This window comes from Ranitomeya variabilis, chromosome 4, assembly GCF_051348905.1.
Source record: "Ranitomeya variabilis isolate aRanVar5 chromosome 4, aRanVar5.hap1, whole genome shotgun sequence".
Taxonomy (NCBI): Eukaryota; Metazoa; Chordata; class Amphibia; order Anura; family Dendrobatidae; genus Ranitomeya; species Ranitomeya variabilis.
In genome coordinates, this window is record NC_135235.1 from 151,779,797 (window position 1) to 151,804,847 (window position 25,051).

A 25,051-nucleotide genomic window follows, 5' to 3' on the forward strand; every position below is an offset into this window, starting at 1 on the left:
TTGCTGAGCATCATTCACTGCGGTCGAGACTGAATGGGCGACCACAGGAAAAGACAAGGCTTGGGGTTCATCCTGTATAGAGGGAGAATCCTGGTGCCTATCATTTACCCCCTTCCTAGCACCCCCTGCCAGCTATGGCATGCTTGAAGACCACAATAAGCTGGGGGCATGAATGTGCTCAACAGGCTCCCAGGTCCTATCCTCTGGCCCATGACCCTTCCAGTCCACTAAATTAACTTTTTTGCCTCGTATCACCTTGGAACCGACGATCACATTCACCTCAAAGTTGTCCCAGGACATTTCTGACGTCTCGGCAGACGACTCAGAAAACTGGGACATGTGAACAGTAGTGTTGAGCGATACCATCCGATACTTGAAAGTATCGGTATCGGATAGTATCGGCCGATACCCGAAAAGTATCGGATATCGCCGATACCGATACCCGATACCAATACAAGTCAATGGGACACCAAGTATCGGAAGGTATCCTGATGGTTCCCAGGGTCTGAAGGAGAGGAAACTCTCCTTCAGGCCCTGGGATCCATATTAATGTGTAAAATAAAGAATTAAAATAAAAAATATTGATATACTCACCTCTCCGGAGGCCCCTGCACCTCACCGCTGTTAACCGGCAGCCTTCTTTGCTTAAAATGAGCGCGTTTAGGGCCTTCCATGACGTCACGGCTTCTGATTGGTCGTGTGCCGCTCATGTGAACGCCAGGCGACCAATCACAAGCCGTGACGTCATTCTCAGGTCCTAAATTCCTAGAATTAGGAATTTAGGACCTGAGAATGACGTCACGGCTTGTGATTGGTCGCGTGGCGGTCACATGAGTGGCACACGACCAATCAGAAGCCGTGACGTCATGGAAGGTGCTGAACGCGCTCATTTTAAGCAAAGCAGGCTGCCGGTTACTACCAGGGCGCATCAGAGGGTGAGTATATCCCTATTTTTTATTTTAATTCTTTGTTTTTTACATGGATATGGATCCCAGGGCCTGAAGGAGAGTTTCCTCTCCTTCAGACCCTGGGAACCATACACTGGGAACTTCCGATTCCGATTCCCGATACCACAAAAGTATCGGATCTCGGTATCGGAATTCCGATACCGCAAGTATCGGCCGATACCCGATACTTGCGGTATCGGAATGCTCAACACTAGTGAACAGGTTTCAAGAGGGACACTTCAGAATGGGCAGCGGATGCGTTGAAAAACTGCATCCCCTGCCCACGTCATGCACAAATTTCACAACATGCGTCGGTACGTCGGCCCGATGCATAGCGACGGACCTGTACCGACGCAAGTGTGAAAAAGGCCTTTATGAGCATTGAATTAAAAAAAAAAAACGGAAAAAAACGGCATGGGCTCCCGCACAATTTTCTGCGCCAGAGAGGGGAAACCGACAGCCGGGGGCCAATATTTGTAGCCTGCTATGAATATCAGCCCGCAGCTGTCTGCGTTGCCTTTTCTGGCTATTAAAATAGGGGACCCCCCAAAAAATGACGTGGGGTCCCCCTATATTTTATAGCCAGAAAGGCTACGCAGACAGCTGCGGGCTGATATTCATAGCCTAGAGAGGGGCCATGGATATTGGCCCCCCTCTGGCTACAAATACCAGTCCGCAGCCGCCCCAGAAATGGGGCATCTGTAAGATGCGCCAATTCCGGCACTTAGCCCCTCTCTTCCCACTCCCGTGTGGTGGTGGGACATGGGCTAATAAGGGGTTAATGTCACCTTATTGTAAGGTGACATTAAGCTGGGTTAATAACGGAGAGGCGTCAATAAGACACCTATCCATTATTAATCCAATAGTAAGAAAGGGTTAATAAAACACGCACACATTAGGAAAAAAGTATTTTAATATTCTTCATTTAACCATACTTACCATACTTCAGCGCCTGCAAAAAACGTAAAATAATAAGCCATATACTACCTGTCCACCGTAGTCCAATTAATAAAGAGTGTCCCACGACAATCTCTCCTATAGAACAGTGACATCGGGTAGCTCCTGCCGTGCATCACTGAGGTTACTAAAGTTCAAAGTCTTACTTTATGGCAATTGCTGCCTGGGAAAATTTCTCACCCAGCAATGCCATAAGTCAGACTAGGGACTTTTTTTTTTACAGCGGCGGAGGAATACCTTCCTCCCGTCATTGTGTTTCTGGAGCCCCTAGAGAGCAGTCGCATTATCTGATGCTGCTGCTCTCCACGGGAGATCGTCGTAGGACACTCGTGGATTTCTGCGGACAGGGAGTATATTGGCTGTTTGTTTTTTTCATATTTTTTACAGGTTGACACTGGCTTCAGGGATCAAAATGACAAGTAATGGTGAGTATGAACTCTATGTTTAATGTACTGTATGTCTATATGTATGTCATGTATGTAATGTATGAATGTACTGTATGTAGTATGTATGTAGTATGTATGTATGTAGTATGTTTATAGTATGTATGTATGTAGTATGTAAGTATGTAGTATGTATGCAGTATGTATGTAGTATGTATGTATGTATGTAGTATGTATGTATGTACTGTAGTATGTATGTAGTATGTATATAATATGTATATAGTATGTATGTAGTATGTATATAGTATGTATGTAGTATGTATGTATGTAGTATGTATGTAGTATGTATGTATTATGTATGTAGTATGTATGTAGTATGTAGTACGTATGTATATAATATGTATGTAGTATGTATATAGTATGGATGTAGTATGTATGTAGTATGTATGTATGGAGTATGTATGGAGAATGTATGGAGTATTTTTTTTTTCATTCAGCACATTAGCCGGATGATGGGACTACTACTGTCCCATCATTGGCTAATGTGTCAATCACTGTCAGGGAAGCAGGCATCATCTGATGGGACTTGTAGTCCCATCGGATGATGCCTGCACACACGCACAGACCCCCAGCACGCCACACAGAGACCCCCGGCACGCTGCACAGAGACCCCCCACGCCACACAGAGACCCCCCACGCCACACAGAGATCCCCCATTGATCCCGGGCAGCCCACATACAGCCCGGCACGCCGCACAGAGCCCAGGAAGCCCACATACAGCCCCGGCACACTGCATAGAGCCCGGGCAGGCCCGCATACAGCCCCAGTAGACACGTACAGATCCCTGGCAGGCCCGCACAGACCTCGCCCGCACACACAGACACTCACAGTGTCTGCCCACGCACCGCCCACACTCTTCCCCCCTCCAGAACAGCATATAGAAGGACAGAAAGGGCTTATTTATGTTCCAATATTTGTGTCCCATTGACTTGCATTGGTATCGGGTATCGGTATCGGCAATATCCGATATTTTTTGGATATCGGCCGATCCAATCTGATACCGATACTTTTGAATATCGGAAGGTATTGCTCAACACTAGAGAAGAGAGATTAAGCTCAATACTGAGCAGACGACAGAGCTCTCTCCAGAACCGAGAAGCGAACTGGGGACCCCGGTCACTGACTATCATGTCAGGCATGCCATGAAGAAGGAAAACATGCTTCACAAAAAGCGCAGCTACGACCCATGCTGATGGATCTCGTGGAAGAGGAACTAAGTGTACCATCTTGGAGAAATGGTTAGTGACTACCCAGATGACTGTATTGTTACGAGACTTGGACAAACCCACAACAAAGTCCATCCCATCCATCTCCCAGGGCCTATCTGCCACAGACAAGGAATGTAGCAAGCCCACTGGCCTCTGCTATGATGGCCGATTTCATTCGCAGCCAGCAATAAGACCTCGCCAAAAACTCAGACATCCTTTTGATCCTGAAATGTGCACCCAACCTAGACTAGTGAGCCCAAGAGAGAACCTCTGGCCACAGATTTTGGAGGTATCAGAGTCACTGACTCAAGTGAAACTGGGGCTAACGTTCGCAGACTCTCCAACGGGACGATAAGCTGAGGCTCGTCCCCCACCTCAGATGAGACAACAGAACGGGATAAAGCATTGGCATGGACATTTTTCTCCTCAGGTAGAAAATGAAGGGTGAAATTAAATAGAGAAGAATAAGGACCACCTGTCCTGGCAAGAATTCAACCACTGGGTAGTCTGCAAGTACAGCAGATTTTTGTGGTCGGTGAAGACTTGGAAGGGGAAACGTGCCACTTCTAGGAGGTGTCTCCACTCAGAGAAAGCCAGTTTCATGGCCAGTAACTCCCTATCCCCAATGGAATAGCTTCTCTCCGCCAGTGTGAAAGTCTTGGAAAAGAAAAACAATGGATGTTGATGACCTTGAGCATCCTTCTGCTACAGGACTGCTCCAGCATCAATGGAAGAGGCATCCACCTCCAATATGAAAGGTTTATTCTCATCAGCACGGTGTAACATGGGAGCCCAAGCGAAATGAGACTCTACAGAGATAAAGGCCTTGGAGCCCTCCTCCGACCACAACTTGGTGTTACAGTAGCTCCTTTTTTGGTGAGGGCTACCAGAGGAGCTACGAGAGTAGTGAAGTGCGGGATGAGCTGGCGATATTGATTAATGAACCCCATGAAGCGCTGCAGCGCATTCAGAGAGTGGGGCTCCTGCCAGTACATTACAGACTCCAGTTTGGCAGGATCCATGGCCAAACCCTTGGCTGAGATGATATAGCCAAGGAAAGGCAAAGACTCCTGCTCAAACACACACTTCTCTAACTTAGCAAACAGTTAATTGGCACATAGGAGCTCAAAGGTTTACAGACATTCTTTTGTTGGGAGTTGATATCTGGGGAGTAAATAGGTATGTCATCCAGATAGACAAATACAGAGGTGGATAACATCTCCCAAAAGATGCTGTTAGCAAAGTCTTGGAAGATAGCAGGAGCATTACACAGTTCGAAAGCCATCATCAGATACTCATAGTGGCCTTCTCATGTGTTAAACACGGTCTTCCATTCATCTCCATCATGAATACATATCAAATTGTATGCGCCACGCAGATCTAACTTACCCTCGCTCCTCGTAGCCTATCAAAAATCTCTGAGATGAGTGGTAAAGGGTTTTTATTCTTGATAGTAATGGCATTCAGACACCGGTAATCTATGCATGGACGTAGTTCTTTGTTCTTCTTCTAAACAAAGAGCCCAGCCCCGGCGGGAGGCACTGACTTCCTGATAAACCCTCTTGCCAGATTCTCTTTAATATATTGTGACATTGCCTCAGTCTCCTGGAGAGATAGAGGATAAACACATCCCCAGGGAGGCTCAGCACCTGGCAAAAGATCTATAGGACAGATATAGAAGTGGTGGGGTGGAAGAGTCTCTGCTGCCTTTTTGGAGAACACGTCCGCATACTGCCAACAATGTTTAGGGAGAGAGGTTAGATCTGCAGTGACTTCTGATGTGGCAACCTGAGCCTGACACATTCCAAGCTAATATACACCCAGTAGACCAGTCAATATGAGGGGAGTGATAACCCAAAAAGGTTATCCCTAATAACATCTTGTCGATACCCTCGAGCATGACCAGCAGTGAAATTATCTCCTGATGTTCTGGAGACATGACCAGAGAGAGGGGAATGGTCTGATTTGTAATTTGTGAGAACAATGTGGACCTATTAACCACCTGGACGGTAACTGGCTTGGAGAGCATTACCAGGGGTATTTTGTGCCGTTGGGCAAAGGCAGAGGACATAAAAATGCCCTCAGCCCCAAAATCCACACAAACCTCCACCAAAAAGGTGGTCAAAAGAAAATGTCGCCCTAAAGGTCAACGTGGAAGAAAATGCAGCCTTGTCTAATGAGCCTCCTCCTACAGCCACTAGACGTGGTAGTTTCCCTGCTGTTTGGCACACTTGTTGGCATAATGACCAGGCTGCCTGCAAACATGGCAGATCGGGGGTGCACGAGTGGACTGAGACTTAGGTCCCACTCGAGAAACCTCCATGGCCTCCTGAGGTTCAGAAACCTGGGCCGAAGATTTCAGAGATTTGGAAAAATTGGGAGTAAGCCGAAACCTCTGCCGACACTGGGCTCGCTCCAACCCACGCTCTGTATGCCGAAGGTCGATGCGAGTGGATACCGATATCAATTCCACCAGTGAGGCCGAAATCTCCCTAGTGGCCAGAACATCCTTAACATGATCAGCCAGTCCCCTCCAAAAGACAGGGATGAGGACTTTATCCAGCCACTCCAGCTCCGAAGCTAGAGTCCGGAAATGGATGGCAAAATGGCTGACCATGGAGGAGCCCTGGGATAAAGAGAGGTCCTAAGAAGACGTGGTTCAAAGCGCTCAAAAAATGTGAGGCACCCTACACCACCAGATGATTGCGCTCCCACAACAGCATAGCCAACTTCAGCGCTCTGTCTGTCATCAGAGAGATCACAAATCCCACCTTAGCCCGTTCTGATGGGAAACGAGATGCCAGCAGCTCCATATGTATAGCACACTGGTTCACGAATCCCCTACAGGTTTTACCTGTCACCTGTGAACTTATCGGGCAGAGGGAGACGAGAGAGAGACAGAACGGAGGTGGCAGCGGACACACAAGTTGCAGCTTCTGAGGCTGTCTGAGCCGATACCACAGTGACATCCACAGCTGTGGTCATGCACTCGAGAGCGGTCAACCTGCCCTCCAGCTGTTGAATGTATCATTGTAAACGCTGCTCGTCCGACATTGCTAGCCAGACCCTGGTGCTAAGATACTGTTAGGCTTGGCGGAATGAACTAAATAAATATGAAAATAAAGGGCGTTCGCCACCCAGGGTCCACTGTGCAGAGAAGGCAAACTGCAGCTAGAGGGCAATGGCGAATACTAGCAGCGAGCGAAAGTGACTCGCACTGAGTTAACATCACTCAGTGGAGAAGAACGTGGCTGTGCCAATCACACACAATGATGGGAAAGGAACTCTGCAATAGGACTGTGTTTATCGGCACACAGCCGCAGAGTGAATATAGCACTAAACACGTACCCTGTTAGCTTCACAGGAGTATGCAAGCCCACTGGGGCAAGGGAAACGGTAGTGGACTCCAAGCACTCACAGAGCTCCTCTCCAGAGATGTCTGAATTCTAAAGGCACTAGCGCTTGCCCTGAACTCAAGTAAACAATCTCCTCTCTGGCAAAGCCAGATTTCTAAAGGCACTAGGCCTGCCCTGAGCACATACAACTGTCCATTATACCGTTAGGTTCCTCACACACACAAAATATAAATGATCTTAGTGCACCGAACTGCGCCAAAGATCCTTTTATAGTTTTTGACAATTAGATAGGACCTTGCTCACGACCAATCTGAAGCCGGACCAGGACCTGAGCATGTGACGGCTGACCACCCTTGAGAAGTCGCCTCATGAGCATGCTCAGTAGTGCGAATCCCGGACTTAGTCTCAGGAGGGATCGCTTACTGCTGTCTATTGCCAGTTACTATAGCTGAACCTGGAGAGGCAGCAGTAATCAAGCACACAGCCTGAGTCTGAGCAAGATGCTGAGAATGATGTATTTGCTGAGCATCATTCACTGCAGTTGAGACTGAATGGGGGACCGCAGGAGAAGACAAGGCTTGGGGTCCATCCTGTGCAGAGGGAGAATCCCGGCTCCAAACAGAATCTCCATAAAAAGAGCTTTACAAAAAAAAGTATGTTTTTAGTAGTGATAAGCAAATATACTCTTTACTTGAGAAGTCATTATTATGGGGGACTTCAACTACCCTGAAATAGATTGGGGAACAGAAACCTGCAGTTCCAGTAAAGGTAATCGGTTTTTGACAACTATGAGAGACAATTACCTTTCACAACTGGTTCAGGACCCAACAAGAAGGGGGGCACTGATAGACCTAATATTAACCAACAGGCCAGACCGCATATCAAACATAAGGGTTGGGGGTCACTTGGGGAATAGTGATCACAAAATAATAAGTTTTCATGTCTCCTTTAATAAGATGTGTAGTAGAGGGGTGACAAGGACACTAAACTTCAGGAGGGCAAATTTCCAACGGATGAGAGAGGATCTTGGTGCAATTAACTGAGACGATATCCTGAGACATAAAAGTACACAGAGAAAATGGGAGACGTTTATTAGCATCCTGGATAGGACCTGTGCACAGTATATACCGTATGGGAATAAACATACTAGAAATAGGAGGAAACCAATATGGCTAAATAAAGCTGTAAGGGGTGCAATAAGTGACAAAAAGAAAGCATTTAGAGAATTAAAGGAAGTATGTAGTGAGGAGGCATTAAATAAATACAAAAAATTAAATAAATTCTGTAAAAAGCAAATCAAGGCAGCAAAGATTGAGACAGAGAGACTCATTGCTAGAGAGAGCAAAAATAACCCCAAAATATTCTTTAACTACATAAATAGTAAGAAACTAAAAAATGATAGTGTTGGCCCCCTTAAAAATAGTCTGGGTGAAATGGTGGATGAGGATGAGGAAAAAGCCAATATGCTAAATGACTTTTTTTCATCAGTATTTACAAAAGAAAATCCCATGGCAGCCAATATGACTAGTGATAAAAATTCCCAATTAAATGTTACCTGCTTAACCCAGCAGGAAGTACGGCGGCGTCTAAAAATCACAAAAATTGACAAATCTCCGGGCCCGGATGGGATACACCCCCGAGTACTGCAGGAATTAAGTACAGTCATTGATAGACCATTATTTTTAATCTTTAAAGAGTCCATAATAACAGGGTCTGTACCACAGGACTGGCGTATAGCAAATGTGGTGCCAATATTCAAAAAGGGGACAAAAACTGAACTCGGAAATTATAGGCCAGTAAGCTTAACCTCTACTGTGGGTAAAATCCTGGAGGGCATTCTAAGGGATGCTATACTGGAGTATCTGAAGAGGAATAACCTCATGACCCAGTATCAGCACGGGTTTACTAGGGACCGATCATGTCAGACTAATTTGATCAGCTTCTATGAAGAGGTAAGTTCCGGACTGGACCAAGGGAACCCAGTAGATGTAGTGTATATGGACTTTTCAAAAGCTTTTGATATGGTGCCACACAAAAGGTTGATACATAAAATGAGAATAATGGGGATAGGGGAAAATATGTGCAAGTGGGTTGAGAGCTGGCTCAGGGATAGGAAACAAAGGGTGGTTATTAATGGCGTACACTTGGACTGGGTCGTGGTTAGTAGTGGGGTACCACAGGGGTCAGTATTGGGCCCTCTTCTTTTTAACATATTTATTAATGACCTTGTAGGGGGCATTCAGAGTAGAATTTCAATATTTGCAGATGACACTAAACTCTGCAGGGTAATCAATACAGAGGAGGACAATTTTATATTACAGGATGATTTGTGTAAACTAGAAGCTTGGGCTGATAAATGGCAAATGAGCTTTAATGGGGATAAATGTAAGGTCATGCACTTGGGTAGAAGTAATAAGATGTATAACTATGTGCTTAATTCTAAAATTCTGGGCAAAACCGTCAATGAAAAAGACCTGGGTGTATGGGTGGATGACAAACTCATATTCAGTGGCCAGTGTCAGGCAGCTGCTACTAAGGCAAATAAAATAATGGGATGCATTAAAAGAGGCATAGGTGCTCATGAGGAGAACATAATTTTACCTCTATACAAGTCACTAGTTCGACCACACTTAGAATACTGTGCACAGTTCTGGTCTCCGGTGTATATGAAAGATATAGCTGAACTAGAGCGGGTGCAGAGAAGAGCGACCAAGGTTATTAGAGGACTGGGGGGTCTGCAATACCAAGATAGGTTATTACACTTGGGGCTATTTAGTTTGGAAAAACGAAGGCTAAGGGGTGATCTTATGTTAATGTATAAATATATGAGGGGACAGTACAAAGACCTTTCTGATGATCTTTTTAATCATAGGCCGGTGACAGGGACAAGGGGGCATCCTCTACGTCTGGAGGAAAAAAGGTTTAAGCATAATAACAGACGCGGATTCTTTACTGTAAGAGCAGTGAGACTATGGAACTCTCTTGTAATGAGTGATTCATTACTTAAATTTAAGAGGGGACTGGATACGTTTCTGGAAAAGTATAATGTTACAGGGTATATATATTAGATTCCTTGATAAGGCGTTGATCCAGGGAACTAGTCTGATTGCCGTATGTGGGGTCAGGAAGGAATTTTTTTCCCCATGGTGGAGCTTACTGTTTGCCACATGGTTTTTTTTTGCCTTCCCCTGGATCAACATGTTAGGCTATGGGTTGAACTATATGGACTTAAAGTCTTCCTTCAACCTTAATAACTATGTAACCTCCGAGTATTGTTTAGTGCTCGGAGATTTAGTTTTCCTCACCATAGCTGAATGATTTACATCTCTTAGCCAGCTTGATTACATGTGGGGATTCCCTAGCAACCAGGCAACGCCCACATGTACTTATGCTGGCTAACAGATGTAAATCATTCAGCTGCGGCGATGAAAACTAAATCTCCGAGCACTAAAAAATACTCGCAGGTCAACCAAGCGTACTCAGGAAATCTCGAGTAACGAGTATATTTGCTCATCACTAGTTTTTAGGTGATAAAGAGCAGTTCTTAGAACATTAGAGGACAAAACTCATCACATTATATTCGCTTGAAAGGTTCAATATCAGTAACATGATTGTTACATTCTTGAACTTTTCTGTACATTAATAAATTATTTGAGTAACCTAATGATATGAGATGAGGATTTTAGACAGCTGACTGATATATAATATTATATTAATAAAAAGTTCAGATAAAATCTTGTGTTGTAACGTTAGCTTGCTAGACGTTTTTGGTCTAGACCAGTGGTACAAAGATACAGTCATCCTTGTTTGTTGATTATTGTATTTTTTTCACATTTTTTCCTTATTGTGCCTGGACACATATTTGAAGTATCCTATGTCTGAACACATAGTAAGGATCTGTGAGCATGTTTGATCATACCAGCTTTCTGAGCCCAACTTTAAAAGGTCAAACATACCTGAAAATGTGACTTTTGCCTGGTAGGAAGATCACTGAAACTAAAAGAGCCAGATAATAGACTCATGGAGCGATGTCTGTGCTGAGAGTATCAAGATTGAAATGAAAAATAATATTTCTGTTCTTGGCTGATGGGTACTCAGCTGTTTTGTGCAATTTTGAGCTGCACATATTCCGTGTGCTTCCTACCATGATGACCTTTGTGTTCACAGCATTGCAGAACTAAGCACATTAAAAGCCATTATCAAAAATGAGACACATGGCCATCATGATTAACTGTGCAAGGATGCAAAGCGCATCAGTTTTACTAGTTACATTTTAATGGAACAATTGCTTCCTCTTTTTGCCTGCACGTTTTCCTCATATCATAAATAGATTTTACAATGTGGGCACGTCACAGTTTTGCAACATTGCGCCCCATACTCATCCCACTTTACAAATGTCCATTTTAGAACAGTGCGATAAAAATAAATGATGGTGAATGCGATGTCAAGTATTTTACTGCAGTAAATATCCTAAGGTGTTGGGTGGCTTACACTTCATAATTAATGTTTATTCTCCTTTAGAACATTAAATAATTATACCTGCAATCATCCTATTAAATGCCTTATCTCCATCTGATGAGAAAATATGCCCCAATTCTCACTATGTCCAGATATATAAGGATCAGTCTCAATGCCTTCATCAAAATATAGCTTTTGAGTCTCTGAGACGTTCAGAACTAAGAAAAGAAATCAGTCATGTCTGGAATCAAAGGAGCAAACTGCCAGAAGAGCTCATGCCAGAATCCATGCAAGGATCCCTGCCAAAAAGTGCCTATCTGTGTAAATCCTTGCCAAGACCGTAAGTTACTCTTTTTTAGTTTTGCCTTTTTGCATTGTTGGTAAACTTTACACATTAATTATTAGTATAGAACTTTGCTCCAGAAATTTACATTAGTATTTTTTTAACAAAGATATAAAAAAATGTAAAGAATTAATGCATTTAAAGACTGTAAAAAAAAAAGCCTTAGACGTCTTGCTGAAAACATATCACATTTAAGGTTAGGTTTAGCTCACATTTCATATGCTCTTAGGTTCAGCCTGTGGGTATATACAGGCCAGATATATAATTTGCAGCTGTATGTCATTCAGCCGTATACTTCCTTTTTTGACTTGAAGTCACTTTCTATTGAGATGAATAGTTGAATATGCTTTTTTGATACAGTAAAGTGATTAAAGTCTTAGAAGTAGGGTAAGTTCAATGTATTCAATCTTAAATAGTGTTTCCATAGAAGTAAATCTAAAACATGTATAAAAAGTAATTGATCTAGATATTCATTATGACAGCCATAATTTGTGCTATGAAATTGGATTTAACCTTCATGGGTAAACTGTTCAGGAGGTAATGTCCTATAGTGTACAATCCCTCCTAAACATCTGAACTGTCCATCATTGTGCCTCCCATTGTTATGTCATATAATCACTGCAGACAATCAGAGGTCACTGATTGGTCTGCAGCTTTTACTATTACATAGTTAGTATATGTGAAAACAGACACATCTATCAAGTTCAACCAAGCTGACCTTAGTATATGGCTTTTTATTTTTTGATAGACAGTTTAGCTGTTATGAATATGTTATCCACTTCTAGACAATCTCTTCAAATTGATGACATTTGATATATTCTTCATAATGGTTTTCCACTGATTGTAGTATATACAGTAGTTATTGATGCTACTTTTTGTTATACAGTGAATATGGTTACCGTGTACACAATTCTGTAGTTTTTAAAACTCTTTGTGTACTATATACACAGGATACCAAAATGGTGATACAGACTTTCAGATTTTTGGACTAACTGCTTTAAATTTTTCTTTCCAGATTAAGCAGAATAGAAAATACTACTAGAAGATTAATTTTAGACCAGCCATTGTAATACTAGAGGATTATAACACATATCTAAACTTTTTATTCTTATCTCAGGGAGCAAATAATTGGAAATAATCCATTAAAACAGTCTCATATTGAATTCTGTATGACTCGAATTTGATACAGAAACATGTGGAAGTGTTTTCTCTTAGAGGCATACAGACAAGGCCTGTAATAAATATAATGAGGCCATGTAATAAATATAATGAGGCCATAGCCCAAAGAAGTTTTTTTTGTCATATTAAAAATTCTGGCTGTCTGGGGCAATGAAAGCATTGTTAATAAAATCTCACCTATTGTAAGGCAGTGAACAAGTCAGTGTACATGTCCTGGTTGTATGAGGCAGTAAAAGGGTAACAGTTAAATTGTGGTTCATGGGGATCTTGTCTGCAGGTGGGAAAAGAGTCTAGCAGAAAGTTTTGGTATGTAGGAATTGACTAGTAGGCCCTTCCTTGACACCTGTCCTGCATAGGTGGTCGAACAGCATCCTATAGACTTCAACAGGTTGCGCCACAGCTCCATAGAACTCAGACTTTGTGCATAACTACGATACGACCATAATCATGCATAACTCTGTATACATTTTTCACAATTCAGTGAACACAGAATGAATGTTTCTCTTTTCTAGCTTGCCAATCTGGGTCCCAGTACTCCGGCTACAGCAATCAACAAGGTCGTGGACAATTCCCCAAACAAGGTAAAGATAAGGATAATTTTAGTTGGTTTTTCACTGTCATCAGTGCTAATTAATTTCTCTATGCACAGATCAAAATCACTGTATTTAAAAGCTGCTTTATAAGGTGTGATTCATAGGACTGCATCTGGCATAAAATATGAAGAAAAACTGTGCAGGTTTCCAAACTTCCAGAAATTCTTGGACAGTCGGTAAAATTAGGGCACTTTTTCCCTTGCCTGTAAAAAACTTGAATAGGTTATTACGACTGTAATTATCATTTTTTACAGTTCAAAGTGAATGCAGCTAATTTATAGGTTGTAGACATGGATCACTTATAGTCATAATGATTTATTATGGTTATCGAATGTCACTGTAAAAAATGTTGAGTGTCTGTGAATTTTTGATAAGCTGTCCAGAAAAGAAAATCAAACTAGTGACCTTGATAATGTAGAGTATACAGTCTAACAGAGCAATTCTTTATAAAATGTGATGATTCACAAAGACAACTTACAGGGCCACAAAGAGTGCTCAGTAGGGATCTGCACACTGTGTGTCTCATTACAAGGTATCCATATCTCATAAGCAGGAGAAATGCATCATTTTAGAAAATTCCCTTATTTTCCTGGAACATGCTCTTCTCCAGAACTTGACACAGGAACCTTTATTTTAACTATTATGTATTCTGGTAGTTTTAGAATTTCTCAATGGGTGAGTGCATGAAAAAATAAAATATTTATCTTGCTTTTTGCCTTTGCGCTGTGCTCAAATTGCTTTACACATATACAATTCTGAAAAATAGCAAACATATATATAGTAAAGTTAATTCCAAAACAATAAATATTATGAAAGTCTTATCTTTAAACTGCAGGTAATTTATTATGTTAACTTGTACCATGTATTGCTATTTTGTATTGAACTGTCTATTGTAACTAAACCTTTATCTTTTTTTTATATTTGAGTGGCTTTTTGTTTGCAAACAAGTGAGTTGGGGTCTACATCCTAAGACCCGCACCAATCCCAATCGAGAATGTAGCTCAGGTGACAGAAGCACACGGCTCCTTCCTGATCCTGCACACATAGCAACTGATGGATTTAATACAACAGCTGGAGCTGTGCAGCACACAAGCGGTTTTTTGAGAGATAGGTGGCGGTCTCACTAAACTGCTTTTAATTAAAAGGGCACTTAAATGGCACTCAGATATAAAAAAATGATAAAGTTTATCTTCTTTGAAATAAATGACTAACTGATTTATGTTCACTTCTCCATCAGATCCCTGCAACCCCTGCTGTCCACCTCCCTGCTGTCCACCTCCCTGCTGTCCACCTCCCTGCTGTCCTGATCCCTGCTGTCCTGATCCCTGCCAAGGTCAAAGGAATTTCTATTGTAATAAATGAACATGTGACACCTGACTTTGTTCCTTGCATTGTTCCCCATCATTCCGCAAATGTATTATAAATTGTTGGAATCAATTGAGAATCCTGACCTTTGCCTTTGCTTGCTGTTTACTCATCTGTTCTGTTATCCAATAAAATTCTGCTATTAACACATGGCTTATAGTTTATGTATTCAAGTTCTTATGCATTAGAAATCTTTTATTACAGGGAATAAAAAATAGCAACCCATGGACAGATGAAGGATCCTTCCTAAGGAAAAAAGACAGACATGTTTTCTATTCCAGAAGAACACCTTTAACAAAAAAATATCAAATGTCTCTCATATGCAATGCAAAGCCTTTTAAGTGTAAATATACTTAAAGTAGACAACAGTAACATAAAGCTACGATGAACCACCAATAATAATAATCATTATACAGAGCACTGTATAATTCAGTAGATGCACCTACCGAACTATATAAGTAACAGAATACAATTCAAACAATTAGAGGGAAAGAGGTGACACGAAAAATAAAAAATATAAAGAGATCAGTGTCCAATACCAGGTGATGAATTTCAAAGAAATGATTTGCATTCCTTCATCAAAATACAAAGCTCCGATCTATAATAGGTCGTTATCAAGTATACAAAAAAATCACAAAGGGCTGGCTTTTATAGTGTGGAGACCAAGTCTGCACCAATCACTACAAAGGCCAAACCCACTCATATTAAATACATTATTTATACAAACATTCATAAAAAAGTATTCATACCCTAATTGTGAAAAGCATAAATAACACCTTATGCATTAAAAAGATGTAAATATGGGTTGCCATAAATCACATAGGTGCTGTGTCCTGGGACAGCTGCGATCACATGACCTGGATGGTTTGTTTCCTTTGGCATCATGGGGGGCAGTCTCGACGCTATGGTTACCACCGTGGTCTGGATGGTTCTCCTGGATGCTGCTCATTACTGCGCAGCGGCTGCGCGTGTCATTGGGTATGCGGTCATTAGGCGATAGTCATGTAACCTCTCCTGTGTGACGCTCGCTGGTGGTGGGAGCCTGGTCTGATGCCCAGGTATGAGAGGGAGGTGGTGATTTATCAGCTGGTCGATACTGATGACATAATTTGGCCTTATCACTGGCAATGAAAGGTTATATTACTGCTACACCAGCCTAATTACAATTTTGGTGCTCTTCTCTTTGGTGGTTCATTATGGGACCCCTGGAAGGTGTTATCTGCATATTCATGATCGACCTACAGGTGGTTGGATTCTATTATCCATGAGTATAGGGATGCCGTGATCTGACTGGCTGAACACCTTTTCCAAACCTATGTAAACAAAGAATATATTACATTATAGAGGTGCCTTTTTTCCATCTTTTTAATATATAAAGTATTATTCAAATTAGGGTATGTATACTTTTAATGAATGTTTGTATAAATAATGTATTTAATATGAGTGGGTTTGACTGTTGTGGTGATTGGTGCAGACTTGGTCTCCACACTATCTAAGCCAGCCCTTTTTGATTTTTTGTATACTTGATAAAGACTAATGATGAGTAGTGATGAGCGAACGTGCTCGCCATTATTCGTTGCTCGCCGGAGTATCACGGTACTCGGTGTACTCGTCAAGCACCGAGCATTTCCGGGATTATTCAGCGGGAGCTCGGGTCTCCGCCCTGCAATTTTGATGCTCTTTAGAGCGCCAATGAACATGCAGGGATTGTCTGCCATGCACTGTAATACCGCAGCCATCTTTGTTGTGGTATTAGAGTGATTGGCTGGCCGCACAGTGTCATCAGGTCTATAAGAGACTGGATGCCGCCCTGCTTGGTGCATTCAGCTCTGGACTCAGCTAGTGTAGGGAGAGCTGCTGCCTGGAAGGGGTCAGATTTGTTCTTTTATTACTTAGTGTTGGTCTACCATCACAGAATCCACAAATCCAGATGAACCAACAGTCCTTTTTAGGGCTAATTAGGGAGTATATTGATTGCAGTGCTAGGATGGCAGGGGAGTCTATGTGCGCATATCCACATCACTGCAAGGTATGCAGGCACTGTATGTGAGTATATAGATCTCACTGCATACATCAAGAGGGTTCATTACTGTCTGCTGCTTCCTATTTTATATACATCTAGCTGCAGGTGTCTGTGGCTAGGATTAATATTTTATGGCACCTGAATCCTCTTAATTATATTGCAAAGCAATCCAGAGCTCCCTTTTTTGTCTACATTTATTTGCTTGATCACACTGCAGAAAGCAGCCAATCATTTTAATACAACGATATGAAAGTCTAGCAATTTAAAACAGCTTTTTTGTTCTAGGCATCTGATGTGAGTGTGCAGAAAATTCTGGCCTTTTTTTGGCACTGTAGTATTTTTTGGAGTGTCTTACAACATTTTTGGAGGCCATTTTGCTGACCAAAAAATCTTTATCTGGTCAAAAAAATATTTAGCTACAGTTCTTATATTTATCAGTGTGTTTTGTATGTCACATGCATTGCATATCATTGTGCTAAATATTTTACAATTTTAGTACTCCAACATTTTTTTTGACTGTCATAGCCTACTTATTGACACTAGGGTTGAGCGACTTTCATTTTTTTAAGATCGAGTCGGGTTTTGTGAAACCCGACTTAGTCCAGAGTCGAGTCGAGTGCAGTCGGCCGATTATCGCTAAAAGTCGGGGATCGACCGAAACACGAAACCCAATGCAAGTCAATGGGGAAGCATAGTCGGCAGTGAGTGGAGGCCAGGAAAACACCTACAGTGCCCATTTTAATGCCAAAAACATCCATTCTTGTTTTCTGAAGCTTGTCAATCTGAATTAACTTTATAATAATAGTTGGGCACTGGAAATTGGGGGTCATTTGGCAAAAGTTGTGGGGGGTAGGGCTGGTTCAAGGTTTTAGTGGGCCCAGGAAACGTGGACTACGTCACGGCGGTGGAGCAGGGAGAGGTAAGTATTTCAACGTTGCAAGTGCTGTGATCCTGAGCAAGCAGGGGGGGGGCACTCATTCGCATTGGCACTGGCACAGGGCCCCTCAAAGTACAGCGATGTGTGTTTGCATGGCGGGGGCGCCTCCCACCAGCAGCGACACTTTTGCGTACTCTGAGGGGCCCTGTGCCAGTGACGTCGCCAACGAGTATGCCCCCCCCACCTGATGAAGGAACCTGCACTTTCATCTGCACCTTCCTCTTTGTCCCTGTGTAAGGTGGTATAACATGCGGGAAGGGGAACCTGACTTTCAGCAGGGTCAGATTCTGGCTGTGTAGAGTGCAAGGGGAATGTAGTGGTCTAGGTCAATGTACCAGCAGACTCATGTAGCAGTGGCTGGGCAGTGGGCAGGATGAGGAGGAAACAGATATAGGGCCAAAGAATAAAGTAGGCTAAATGCAGTTCAAAATTGGTAACAGGACTAAACAGGCGGCATTGCTTTGTTGAGTGGAGTAGCAAACCCAGGAGCAGCAGACACTGTTTTAAGGGCCCAAACACACTAATAGGCCAAATGCAGTTTAATATTTGCTACTGTAGGCCAAAGGCCAGAAGGTTGAAGCTCAGCTTTATTCAGTTGAGGACAAACACCACGCAGGGGCAGATACCGTTAGTAGGCCGGAACCAAAGTTGAAGGCCAAATGCAGTTTAATATCTGATACTATGGGCCGAAAGCCAGAAGGTTGAAGCTCAGCTTTTTTTAGTTGAGGACAAACACCAGGGAGGAGCAAACAGAGCTATTAGGCCCCATCCAGCAATTTAAAAAAAAAAAAAAAAGAGCCAGAAGGTGGAAACTCAGCTTTGTTCAGTGGAGGACAACACCAGGCAGGGGCAGACACCGTTAGTAGGCCCTAAACATTATTTTTTTTTTTTTAAATCTTAATCAGGAACAGAAGGTTGAAGCACAGCTTTATTCAGTTGAGGACAACACCAGGGAGGGGCAGACACCGTTAGTAGGCCGGAACCACCAATCTTTTAAAAAACAGCAGTTAATAAGAGCCAGAAGGTTGAAGCACAGCTTTATTCAGTTGAGGACAACACCAGGGAGGGGCAGACACCGTTAGTAGGCCCTAAACACCCAATTTCTTTTTTAAAAATCTTAATTTGGAACAGAAAGTTGAAGCACAGCTTTATTCAGTTGAGGACAACACCAGGGAGGGGCAGACACCGTTAGTAGGCCGGAACCACCAATCTTTTAAAAAACAGCAGTTAATAAGAGCCAGAAGGTTGAAGCACAGCTTTATTCAGTTGAGGACAACACCAGAGAGGGGCAGACACCGTTAGTAGGCCCTAAACACCCAATTTCTTTTTTAAAAATCTTAATTTGGAACAGAAGGTTGAAGCACAGCTTTATTCAGTTGAGGACAACACCAGGGAGGGGCAGAAACCATTAGTAGGCCCTAAACACCATTTAAAAAAAAAAAAACAGCAGTTAATGAGAGGCAGAAGGTTGAAGCTCAGCTGTATTCAGTTGAGGGCAACACCAGGGAGGGGCAGAAACCATTAGTAGGCCCTAAACACCATTTAAAAAAAAAAAACACCAGTTAATGAGAGGCAGAAGGTTGAAGCTCAGCTGTATTCAGTTGAGGGCAACACCAGGGAGGGGCAGAAACCGTTAGTAGGCCCTAAACACTATTTGTTTAAAAAAAAACAGCAGTTAATGAGAGGCAGAAGGTTGAAGCTCAGCTGTATTCAGTTGAGGACAACACCAGGGAGGGGCAGACACCGTTAGTAGGCCGGAACCACCATTTTTTTTTTAAAACAGCAGTTAATCAAAGCCAGAAGGTAGAAGCTCAGCTTTATTCAGTTGAGGACAACAGAAGGCAGGGGCAGACACCGTTAGTAGGCCGGAACCACCATTTTTTTTAAAAACAGCAGTTAATCAAAGCCAGAAGGTAGAAGCTCAGCTTTATTCAGTTGAGGACAACAGAAGGCAGGGGCAGACACCGTTAGTAGGCCGGAACCACCATTTTTTTTAAAAAACAGCAGTTAATCAAAGGCAGAAGGTAGAAGCTCAGCTTTATTCAGTTGAGGACAAACACCAGGGAGCAGCAAACAGAGGTACTAGGCCCCATCCAGCAATTTAAAAAAAAAAAAAAAAAAAAAAGCTTAATCAGAGCCAGAAGGTAGAAGCTCAGCTTTATTCAGTTGAGGACAACACCAGGCAGGGGCAGACACCGTTAGTAGGCCGGAACCACCAATGTGTTTAAAAACAGCAGTTAATCAGAGCCGGAAGGTAGAAGCTCAGCTTTATTCAGTTGAGGACAACTTGAATTAGGGACTGCAGACAGAATTAGCAGGCTGTCCCCTGTGTGGACCATGCATCCAATACATTAACCCATTGAGCCACAAAGGACACGTAACCTTCCGTGGCCATGCCTACAGGTCCATGTGTCTGTTGTCAGGTGTACCTTTGTCAGTGTAGGCCTAGTGGAAGGAGGGACCACAGACAGGCTTCGAAGGCCTAACACAATAAAATGGGCTGGCTGTAGGCACTTTATAATTGGTTCCAGGGGTACACGGGCAGCAGTGGTCTGGTCAGTGTAGGCCTAGTGGAAGGAGGGACCGCAGACAGGCTTCGAAGGCCTAACACAATAAAATGGGCTGGCTGTAGGCACTTTATAATTGGTTCCAGGGGTACACGGGCAGCAGTGGTCTGGTCAACGGAGGCCGATTGTAATGAGTGTCTGCCAGTTAGCAGTCAAAAACAACAATTAAATGTGAATGTCTCGCATTAAAACAAAACAAAAACACTAAAGGGTGCAATCATTAGGTTCAGGGGTGGGATCCTCTGCGTTGTTTCAGACCTACTAATTTAGCGCAAAGTATTTACTGTGGTAAATAGAGGACACTGCCCCTGACTATGTTAAGTACCATCATACATGTCAACACAATGGTATTGTCAGTGGCAGGTGTGGAAGGATGTCATCGCATAGACTAAACATTGGTGGAAGTGTGAGAGATAACTGTGGAAGTGGTAGAGCAATGTTTGACCTGGGGGTGGGTGAACTCTCTTGTGGCCGGCGGTACAGGCCCAAGGCCCCTCATGTTACAACAGTGTGTCTGACGTTGGGTGCGCACCACCACCGCCAGAGACACTTTATTGTACTATGAGGGACCCAGTAGCAATGCCGTCGACCAAAAGCGAGCACACCCACCTCTTCAGACAAACAGCAGTCTCACGGGTGCTTGCGCCAAGTCGCGATACCACGGCCCCGTGTGGGGAGTTTGGCCATTTAGGGAGGTGTAAACATGTCGTATGCTGGACAATCAGCTGTAGAAAATTAGACATTAGAAAAGTAATTCACAGTAGTCCACAGGCAAGAGCTTTTCATAGGAAAGCTAGGTGTCGGCCGGGCAAGGTGGGGCAAAAGATTTCGAAATCCAGTTGTGGTTCATTTTAATGAATGTTAGATCGTCAACATTTTGGGTAGCCAGACGAGTCCTTTTTTCGGTTAATATTGAACCTGCAGCACTGAATACTCTTTCTGATAGGACACTTGCTGCCGGGCAAGCAAGCTCCTGCAATGCATATTCTGCCAATTCTGGCCAGGTGTCTAATTTTGATGCCCAGTAATCAAATCGGAATGACGGTTGAGGGATAACATCGATAAGGGATGAAAAATAGTTAGTAACCATACTGGACAAATGTTGTCGCCTGTCACTTTCAATTGATGCAGCAGTATCTGTCCTGTCTGCGGTCATAGCAAAATCACTCCACAACCTGGTCAGAAAACCCCTCTGTCCAACGCCACTTCTGATGTGTGCACCCCTAACACTCCTAGTCTGCTGCCCCCTGGAGCTCGTGTGAGAACGATCACGTGCGCTGTGTGCTGGGAATGCCTGAAGCAAACGGTCAACAAGAGTTGATTGTTTGGTTGCTAATATTAGTTCCAAGTTCTCATGTGGCATAATATTTTGCAATTTGCCTTTATAGCGTGGATCAAGGAGGCAGGCCAACCAGTAATCGTCATCGTTCATCATTTTCGTAATGCGTGTGTCCCTTTTTAGGATACGTAAGGCATAATCCGCCATGTGGGCCAAAGTTCCAGTTGTCAAATCTCCGGTTGTGATTGGTTGAGGGGCAGTTTCAGGCAAATCTACGTCACTTGTGTCCCTCAAAAAAACAGAACCCGGCCTTGCCACGCAACCAATTTCCAGTGCCCCCGGGAAAGCTTCCTCATTAAAAATATACTCATCCCCATCATCCTCCTCGTCCTCCACCTCCTCTTCGCCCGCTACCTCGTCCTGTACACTGCCCTGACCAGACAATGGCTGACTGTCATCAAGGCTTTCCTCTTCCTCTGGTGCAGACGCCTGCTCCTTTATGTGCGTCAAACTTTGCATCAGCAGACGCATTAGGGGGATGCTCATGCTTATTATGGCGTTGTCTGCACTAACCAGCCGTGTGCATTCCTCAAAACACTGAAGGACTTAGTTGACACATGTCTTGTATCTTCGACCACTGCACACCTGACAACTCCATGTCTGCCATCCTACTGCCTGCCCGTGTATGTGTATCCTCCCACAAAAACATAACAGCCCGCCTCTGTTGGCACAGTCTCTGAAGCATGTGCAGTGTTGAGTTCCACCTTGTTGCAACGTCTATGATTAGGCGATGCTGGGGAAGGTTCAAAGACCGCTGATAGGTCTGCATACGGCTGGAGTGTACAGGCGAACGTCGGATATGTGAGCAAAGTCCACGCACTTTGAGGAGCAGGTCGGAGAAACCAGGATAAGTTTTCAATAAGCACTGCACCACCAGGTTTAAGGTATGAGCCAGGCAAGGAATGTGTTTCAGTTGGGAAAGGGAGATGGCAGCCATGAAATTCCTTCCGTTATCACTCACTACCTTGCCTGCCTCAAGATCTACTGTGCCCAGCCACGACTGCGTTTCTTGTTGCAAGAACTCGGACAGAACTTCTGCGGTGTGTCTGTTGTCGCCCAAACACTTCATAGCCAATACAGCCTGCTGACACTTGCCAGTAGCTGGCCCATAATGGGACAACTGGTGTGCAACAGTGTCATCTGCCGATGGAGTGGTTGGCCGACTGCGGTCTGTGGAAGAGCTGTAGCTTCTGCAGGAGGACGAGGAGGAGGAGGAGGAGGGGGTGCGAACGCCTACAGCCAACTGTTTCCTAGACCGTGGGCTAGGCACAACTGTCCCGAAATTGATGTCCCCTGTGGACCCTGCATCCACCACATTCACCCAGTGTGCCGTGATGGACACATAACGTCCCTGGCCATGCCTACTGGTCCATGCATCTGTAGTCAGGTGCACCTTTGTACTCACAGATTGCCTGAGTGCATGGACGATGCGCTGTTTAACATGCTGGTGCAGGGCTGGGATGGCTTTTCTGGAAAAAAAGTGTCGACTGGGTAGCTCGTATCGTGGTTCAGCGTACTCCATCAGGGCTTTGAAAGCTTCGCTTTCAACTAACCGGTAGGGCATCATCTCTAACGAGATTAGTCTAGCTATGTGGGCGTTAAAACCCTGTGTACGCGGATGCGAGGATAAGTACTTCCTTTTTCTAACCAGAGTCTCATGTAGGGTGAGCTGGACTGGAGAGCTGGAGATCGTGGAACTTTCGGGTGTGCCGGTGTACATGGCAGACTGAGAGACGGTTGGAGACGGTATTGTTTCCGCCGGTGCCCTAGATGCAATATTTCCTCCTACAAAACTGGTGATTCCCTGACCCTGACTGCTTTTGGCTGGCAAAGAAACCTGCACAGATACTGCCGGTGGTGCGGAAAATGGTGGCCTTAGAGTGACGGAAGGGATGTTGCGTTGCTAACTAGCTTCATTGGCCGAGGGTGCTACAACCTTAAGGGACGTTTGGTAGTTAGTCCAGGCTTGAAAATGCATGGTGGTTAAGTGTCTATGCATGCAACTAGTATTTAGACTTTTCAGATTCTGACCTCTGCTTAAGCTAGTTGAACATTTTTGACAGATGACTTTGCGCTGATCAATTGGATGTTGTTTAAAAAAATGCCAGACTGCACTCTTCCTAGCATCGGATCCCTTTTCAGGGATTGCAGACTGAGCTTTAACCGGATGGCCACGCTGTCCTCCAACAGGTTTTGGCTTTGACACGCGTTTTGGGCCAGATACAGGCCCGGAAGATGGAACCTGTTGCGATGTTGATGCCTGCTGCGGCCCCTCCTCCACCTCCGCATCTGAACTACTGCCGCCTGCACCCTGTTCCCCCAATGGCTGCCAATCAGGGTCAACAACTGGGTCATCTATTACCTCCTCTTCGAGCTCGTGTGCAACTTCGTCTGTGTCACTGTGTCGGTCGGTGGTATAGCGTTCGTGGCGGGGCAACATAGTCTCATCAGGGTCTGATTGTGGATCAGTACCCTGAGAGGGCAATGTGGTGGTCTGAGTTTAAGGAGCAGCATAGTACTCTGGCTGTGGCTGTGCATCAGTGCACTCCATGTCAGAATCTACTTGTAATGGGCATGGCCTGTTAAGTGTTTCACTTTCTAAGCCAGGGACGGTATGTGTAAAGAGCTCCATGGAGTAACCCGTTGTGTCGCCTGCTGCATCCTTCTCTCTTGTTGTAGTTTTTGCTGAAGAGGACAAGGAAGCGACTTGGCCCTGACCGTGAACATCCACAAGCGACGCGCTGCTTTTACATTTACCAGTTTCAGAAGAGGAGGCAAAAGAGCTAGAGGCTGAGTCTGCAATGTAAGCCAAAACTTGCTGTTGCTGCTCCGCCTTTAAAAGCGGTTTTCGTACTCCCAGAAAAGAGAGCGTTCGAGGCCTTGTGTAGCCAGACGACGAAACTGGCTCCACAGCTCCAGACTTAGGTGGAATATTTTTATCCCCACGACCACCTGATGCTCCACTACCACTACCATCATTACCAGCTGACAATGAACGCCCACGACGACCTCTTGCACCAGACTTCCTCATTGTTTTAAAATCTTAACCAAAGTAACTTTATTTGTTGCTGTCAAACAACTTACACGGTGAGCTATAACTTCAGTATGATTTCAATATCCCTTAACAGGTTGGTGAGACCACAAGGAAAATCAGGCACAATGTTACACACTCTGTTTTCTGTGGCACCAAATCACAGAGATGCCACACACGCAGGACTGTCACTCAAGCACAAATGTCAATATTAATCTCCCACTGTTTTCTTTTTTTTTTCTTTTTCAGGGAGACTTTAGAAACAAAATAATAAAAAATAAATAGGCTTTCTATGGCCCACTGAG

At 43.9% G+C, this 25,051-nt stretch overlaps 1 long non-coding RNA gene across 1 annotated transcript; it reads left to right on the plus strand.

The window, feature by feature from the left end:
* Nucleotides 1-11,544: 11,544 nt before the first annotated feature.
* On the plus strand, nt 11,545-14,888 carry LOC143768538 (uncharacterized). Its single transcript, XR_013213933.1, has 3 exons — nt 11,545-11,709; nt 13,404-13,472; nt 14,722-14,888. It is a non-coding gene; the product is annotated as an uncharacterized LOC143768538 (long non-coding RNA).
* The last annotated feature ends 10,163 nt before the right edge of the window (nt 14,889-25,051 follow it).